This window comes from Pituophis catenifer, unplaced genomic scaffold (genome assembly GCF_029215685.1).
Source record: "Pituophis catenifer annectens isolate HBS135680 unplaced genomic scaffold, rPitCat1.0.hap2 SCAF_1, whole genome shotgun sequence".
Taxonomy (NCBI): Eukaryota; Metazoa; Chordata; class Lepidosauria; order Squamata; family Colubridae; genus Pituophis; species Pituophis catenifer.
In genome coordinates, this window is record NW_027256881.1 from 306485351 (window position 1) to 306493546 (window position 8196).

Consider the following 8196-nt stretch of genomic DNA (forward strand, 5'->3'; position numbering starts at 1 on the left):
AGCAGAGTGCTCAAATCAAGCTATTTTCAAAATAACAAACTTAACAACATAAATCTTTAAACCCAATGGCATTTGTTTATCTTCTTGATTTGATTAACACGTAAAATATTATTTTAAGAAAGCTATGCCCCCAAAGAAATGTAAAATCCTAATCCTTAACAAGAGTCTTAGGAGAAGAAAGCTATCAGAGTTAAAATGGAGCATCTGAAAAACAAGAATATAGGCATACTAATAGGCTTACAAAGGTAATAAAAATAAATCTCAAAACAGCATCAATTGTATAGACAAAATCAACCTTATTATTCTTTTTATTTAATACAATCATTTCCACCTTTGTAAATAAAGATTACCAGATTAATCTCTTGCTTATATTTCAAGGAACCTGAGTATTTTATTTAAGGTACTTGGTTTTAATTTCAAAAAATGCTAGGAGACCAATGATTGTTTTTTTTCTTTCATGAAGACTTAGAGAAATATGCTCCCAAACTTTATCAAAGGTACACATTTGAACACTAGATACACTGATTCCTCTTCCTTCTTTCTGGATCAACCAACTTGCTGATTGAACATGTCTTGGAAAAACAGCCGCATACCATTTTTAAGAACATATATATTTTCTAGATGCTCTTTGGATTTTTTCCACTCGTAGCTACTTTGCTTTTTATACCTCATGGGATGACAATAAAATAAAGTAGTTCAGCACAATTTGACTATGCATAGGATGATTCAATAATCCTTTACTAGTTTGCATGTAGATTCAGATTTGAGTAACTATACTAATTCAACTGCCACATGTCTACTTAGAAGGAAGTCCCCCTGCTATTTACTTTGAGTCCAGAACTATTTTATAAGCAGCAGTGTAGGAATGTTATACCAGGAGCTAGGATGGTGTCTGGATGAATGGCACCAGATAGTAGTTGCCTCCTAATGACAGAATTAGTCATATAAAAAAAAATAGCTACCATTGAAAAGCAATTATGATAAGCACAAAGAAAACAGGGAAGTCCTCACTAACTAGTAACTCTCAGGAAGCAACAGGAAGCATATTGGCCAACACCACAATTGTGTTCAGTTACTAATTTGATAAAAAACATGAGCAATTTGAAAGACCTACTTATTGCTGTGAACTAGGAAATAATCTGACACTTCATTAATATTTATTTTCTAGATAGTTCTATCATCCAGAATTGTAATTACATCAGGTCCATTCAGGTTTTAGGCAAGTGGATTTCACCTTTTCATAGGCCCAATGCAAACATGTACAGAATCCATCAAGCAATAGTCTTCACATCTTTATAGCACTGTAAAGTATTTAACATGTTTCACAATCTCTGCAATAGTAATTCTGTGTTACAAGGTGCTATATTACACATGTTAGGCCTGCGGTTTAAGGGAGAAGAACTTCCCTGTGGTTCCTTGCTAACATGATAGTGGCTACAGGCTTGTGTATGTGCATCCTTATAAATGTTTCTCCTCTTCACAAAAGCACTCTTATGAAGGGCAAAAGTGTGTGTCTGCGCGCTTTTATGAAGGGGGAAAGCAGGTGTTTGTGTGCATCCTTGCACACTTTTCCCCTCTCCACAAAAGTGCTTTTGCAAAACGGAGAACAATGGCAACAATGAAAGGAAAACAGCTTTGCCAACGTCCAAGAAAAAGATGGCTGCTTTTCTGCCACATGGCCTACTCTCCTTTCCTAGCTCCACTTCTTGAGCTCTGGATATCTTCAAAAGGTAAGTGAATGATCAGTGATTTGGTGAGGAGAAACACGTGGAACCCTGTGGGCTAGCAAAGCAGGCCCAGTGCCTGTGAGGACCTGGTAGGGCAAGATCAGAGGGAAATAGGTAGGAGCATATTGCAGTGTCTCGGTGGTCGGTCGTAAGAGTGAACTTCCACTGTAGTGCTGCAACATATATAAGTTCAGGACTAGGTTATAAGTACCTGGAGGGGGTGCATAACTTTTTTTTTTTAATTTGATTTATATGCCGCCCTTCTCCAGAGACTCAGGGCGGCTTACAATGCGCTAAGCAATAGCCTTCATTCTTTTGTATATTTATACAAAGTCAGCTTATTGCCCCCACAACTGGGTCCTCAATTTACCTACCTTAGAAAGGATGGAAGGCTGAGTCAACCTTGAGCCTTGGCGAGATTCGAACCTGCAGTAATTGCAGGCAGCTGTTCTTAATAACAGGGTGCTTTAGACCACTGTACTACCAAGGCTCTAACTTTGATCTGTTGTTACATGAACTGTCATAACTCGAGGACTACCAGTAATGTTTCCTTCGAGGGTTTGAAGTAATTAAATATAATTTAACATTTATGCATATTACTTTTTTATATATTGTTTATTGATGTCAGAGCCATCACAGAATTCACTTCAGGAGAGATCAGACCTTGGGAACTGATGGGAACCAGAATCTTAGACTTAGCATTGCAAGCAGGGAAGACTTAGAACTTCAACTGAAATACCAGAGCGACAAATCCCAATCAGGATTTTCACTATTTAAATCTGCAAAAGGAATGGCAACAGATCAAACCAGAAGGCTGAGAAGCAAAGAAGCACAAGACTGTAGAAAAAGCTTCTTGAGAATAATTCAGTCACTGTTGCTCCTCACTAGACCAATTCTGAATTGAACAACTGTGCTCCAACCGTGTTACAGCAGAGATTTGAAATATGGAATATAAAACTAAGTATATGGAAATGATCCAGTACTGAAAACAAGTTTTTTGTTTCTATTACCAATTGCCTAGAATGTTTTTCCTGACTCTTTGAATTGAGTCAGTCTGTACTTGACTTTGCAGCTATTTCAGTCTTTCCAAAATGGATTTGGTTTGCCTGAAATGAAGTCGCCTTGGAAGATAAGTGCTGGAATCTTCATTTATGGATCTCATTGGGTGATTAAAAACTAGGAGGAGGGAGCAAAATTTACACTGCCATGAGCTCCTAATTGAAAAGAAAAATGCAATCTAATAAATAATTAAAAAATTATACTTCCTTGCCTGATTGCTTTAGTTGGGAAGATTTTGCTCTATTGATACCTCTCACTGCCTACCCTACCCACTCAAAATATTTATCCGTAAAATAGAATTTTATTTGGTTAATGTTTTAAGAAGTACATTCATTCTTTATTAGCAACATTAAATAATTCATACCTCCTGTCCCAAGAATTTTCAGGAGTTCAAAGTTCTCAATGCCCACCTTCTCTGTGTGGCCTGTCAAGTTTGCTAACAAAAGAAAAAAACATTCCAGTGTCAATATTACACACACTAACAAGCAAACATATAGTAATATAAATTATATGGTATCCATGATTAAGATTCCTCCATTATTCATATAAGATCTATAACACAGCTGTCACTAAAGTGTCATTGTATTCAGATTTCCAATTAAAATGAATATAATTTTATTTAAAGTGTATAGATTTTTATAATGAGAATTATTCCATTTCAACTAATCATTTCAAAATGTTGTATGAGTGTTACAATATACTAGTTAAGGTAGAAGAAGGATAAATCACTGTTGCCAGGATTCAGTTCTTAAATTCTGGATCATTTGCAATTATATATCACAACATTCTTAGTAATTGGATCACTTTTCTGCATGTAGCAAAATTTTGGGTAGGTTTATGTACATACATCACTTGAAGCCAATACATTAAGCCTCTACTAAACTGAAACGGCTAATATTGGTCTATCTGATCAATAAGCAAACTAGAGAATTATCTATTCAAAAAGATTCTCATATATGTTAAAATGAAATAAATATTTTTAAATCAACTCCCATTTAATTTTCAGTGCAATGTATACAGTACAATTATGGTACAATATTATGCTTATCATTTTATGCAAACTAATATGGTTTTAAAGGAAAACCCAAATAATAAAGATACAGTTGAGCTTTGTTATGGATTGAGTAATGCAATTGTTCTATCTACCATAACTACACAAGTTGTTCATCAATAGGATATTATGAACTACTTGGAAAAACTGCTATATCAGATCATAAAACCAAATACTGTAAGTTATATTTAACGTTTCATCTTCTTGTAGCATCACACAGAAATAGAAAAGTGAGAACAAAATATTTCAATATTGCATACAAAAATACTGAAGATACATTCTGTAATTCACAACATACTTTAGCTACTAAAATGAACATTTATAAAATGAAGGCATCTTCATCATATATTCATTTAATTGGAACTTAGATAATATTTTAACCATAATTAATAAAATCTGCATACACTGAAGTGGTTACTCATGCAGACAGAAATAGAACTTCTTTGAAGAACTTCTAAAGAGAAAAATGGAATCTTGCAAACAATACAATTATTCTGTTTCAAAAGTGATACATTATATGTGCTGTGTGTGTGTTGCTTTGCTTTTGAATATTCTTGACAGCACTCGTAGATGTGTTTTTAGATTTCAAATATCCTCTGGAAGCAAGATGATTTAACTGATTAACATACTTTTTTATTTCAACAGTTGCAAAAATCATCTAATAAAATAGCTTTTTTAGAAAACTAATTTTTAAAATGATGTAACAGATTGCACATGAGTTTTCCTTGGTAGGTCATACAATACTTCTACTTCAAGGAAGTATCAGATACCAGTTAGCTTCCATGTGCAATTCAAGGTGCTGCTTATCACTTTTTAAGTAGTTGATGGTTCCAAGCTTGAATGTCTGCAAAACCACTTTCTCTCAATAACATCTCCTTGCCCAAGATAAAGAAGTGTAGGCTTACTCCAGGTCATACTCCAAGAGACCGCCATGAGGAAGGGACCTTGTCATCCTAACAATGTAGGGGGAATTAGTATGTTCTCCACTTTCCAATGCATTGAGTTTACTTACTCCTCACAGTTTACTTTTATCATCTAAATCATTTTTCCTCATCCACCAAAGCCACAGTTTCCTTGGAATCACAATAATAATCTGCCAAAACCAGCACCTACCATAACTGAACCCATGCTGATCTTTTGGCTCTTCTTACCAGTTCTTAGACTCAAACCAGCAATTTAGAGATCCTGTCAAATTCTCTATGGCATATTCAAATGCCCATATTCAAATGCCCTGAATGTTATGACAAATAGAGACCCTAAGATACAGAGATAAAAAATATAAAATTTTTGATCCAGATAATATTATTAAAAAAACTATTTTCAGTGATAAGAGTTAAAAAGTGTTCTTTATACCAATCTGTATAAAAGAATGTAAAATACTTTATCTACAGAATGTTTTCAAAAGTATTGTTTTAAATACTATTTTTACATTTTCTGTATGTCAATTTTATCTATGTTAATTACTACTATACAGTTTTTTTCAAATAATATATTAAACATGCTATGTTTAAAAAATATAAGATTTCATTTTAAAGAACATAAAAATATTTCAAGACAATAACTCTTCGGATTTTATTTAGGATAGTTTATTAGGATTGTTGTTGAAATTTTGCATCTTATTGCTGCAGGTTCACTTCAAACTTTTCTGACAACCAATTCTTAACTAGTTCCATCTTTCTGTATAGATGCAATATGATAACAAGTACTTCTGACCAGTTGCTATCCTCTTGGATTAACAAAATGCATCTATCCTCAATTGTGGCTGAGGAGAGGCAGAGAGTATTTTGAAGATCCTGATTGGTTATTAAAGAGGGATATCTTTCCCATTTTTCATCAGGGCTATACAAATGACAATACAAGAGCCACATAAACAGATCTCCCCAAAAGGGCAAAGAAGCATACTAAAATTTATATTACATCACATTAAAATTTATATTACATCCTTTTCTTTTCTTAAGCAGAAAAAAGCTATTACAGTTCAGTATAAAAAGGAAGAACACTGAGCTTGGTAGGTAATTCTAGTATTAATTTAAACGACAAGTTAGAAAAAGTCATGAGTTGACTGGGAAATTAATTTTCTGGGAAGTTTTTTAAAAGATTGTATTATGATTGTTGCTGGAAATATAGCAATTGTGAGCAATTGTCCAAAACATGGGTGCAATTTTGGGTACAACAGTACATATAGCACTTTTCGTATCTTATTACACCAGTCTCCAGAAATTATAGAACTGACACTAGCAGGAATTTATTAAGAGATGAACTTTGGCCAAAATGCAGAGACATTATTGGTTCTTGCAGAAGTTTTATGTTTTTCCAAGACATCAGCCCCCTCCAGGCATGGGCAAGTGGAGAATCTGGTGGCTTCCTTGGCTAAAAAAATGTTCTAAATAGTTTCCTAAATAACTTTTGTTCAGAATGTACAAGAGTAATATAATGGAGAGCCCATGAAAGTTTCAAACCCCCCCCCTTATTTCGTCAGTCCCTTTAGTTACATCGATTTAATGTGGGTTTCACAAGATGCCATCATCATCATCATCATCATCCGGATATTAAAGTGTTCACGCTTTTTAAGTACAAGACAGAAACCGTTATCGTTCGCGTATTTCGCCACCGACTTAAGTCTTCGCCTAAGCTTCTTGCTCCGTTCGTTCTCCTCAGGGCCCAGTCGCCGCCCCTTCCCTGGGCTGCCAGCCCCAACACCGCCCTCCTGGCCGGCTGCCCCACGGCATCCCGCTCCCTTTTACTCCCGAGGCGCCGCTCTCTCCTAAGCCTTTGTTTCTCCCTCGCCGCCCCTCTTTCCGCGCCGTCCTTTGCAACGCCGTCCACACTCTTCTACGCTGACCCATCCTTCTCCTTCGGGGCGCCCCCCCCTTTTTTTATCGGGGGACTTCTCGTGGGGGTGGGGGGGGAGACGACTCCTCCGGCGCTTCCCGCCCCTCCTGCAGCCTCCTCCCCACCTCTTTAGCTTAGGCGGGCAGACTCACCGTTCTTCAGCTCGTGCCTGACGGTAAACAGCGACGGCTCCCCTTCTTCCTCAGCGCCCCCGGCGGGTCTCTCCATCTCCTCAAAAGCTGGACGGCCAACTCGGGGGAGGAGGCGTGAACAAGTAAAGGGACCCTGGGTCGGTGCCGCCCCACATGAAGGGAAGGAGAGGGGTGTTATTCCTTAGAAACGTACTCCAGGACTTGCTGGTGGTGGAGGGTTCCTGTCTGTACAAACAAACAAACAAACAAATAAATGGGGCGGCTACAGCTGACAAGCGCGAATTTAACTGCCGCTTAGCGCACTAACCAGGCCCTCCAGATTGCTTCCCCCCCTCTCCATTCCCAGAGGAGGGAGAGAGGGAGGGACTAGCGCGCCAAAGAAAAAGCGGGGGGGGGGAGGAAGAACCTGGAACAGCCAAGAAATTCAATCTGCGCCCCCATCTACTAAAGCAATAAAAGAGAAGGGAGTCGAACTGAACGCTCATTGGCTTGAGAGATTACACTCCAGGCCGGGGATTGGTCAAAGACGGAAACAAAATACACTCCCTTCATCCTAATCATCCGCTAAGAGACACGGATCCTCATTGGTTTAGCGGCCACACCAATCGCGAACGCTGTCCCCCCCCCTCCTCTCTCTCTCTCTCTCTCTCTCTCCTTTCCCCCCCCACCAATCTTCAACCAATTTAGATCTTTCCTACCTGCGAGTAAGTATTTTACCTCCCTAGTGTAAAAAAGGCAGGTAATCGGTTGCGTAGGCACGAAGATTAGCGCGGTGAGTGACTTAAAGTTCATTGCAAGATCTCTTGGAAATATTGCACATACTGTTTACGCTTTCCAAAAACCACCCATTATTTACGGGCTGCAAATATATATATTTAATTCACGTTAAAAGGAAGGACATGAATGTTTACTGTAAAGAAAATAACTGAAGCTGAGACTGGTAGTTAAAGTGACGGGCTCCATTAAGGACAATGCAGGATACTCACGAACCATTAATCAAATGCTGAATTCAGTGCTGAATTCCTTGGAAGGCAAGGAAACGAGCCAAATAGAAACGACATTGCTGATCTATTTTTCGTTGGTGTAGAAGTTAATTCTTGTGTTCAGGTGTCTCACTACAAAATAGATCTAGGAGCTGTCATTCCATCCTAAGCACAGAGGGGAGGCTGTTGGAAACCCTGCTTTAGCTGTCCAGGGCTTAAGCAACTTGGTAGAAAGAGCAAACTTTGGCAGTGGTTTGCTCTCCAAGCTTGTTTCAAACCCTGCTTTGGGGATAGGACAAGAGTCCAATTTCAGAGTTTCACTGAGATGAGAGCATATTTCTGATAATGGATAATTAGGCCTGTGATTTATTTCCCAAAGTTGCTCAGTTTGA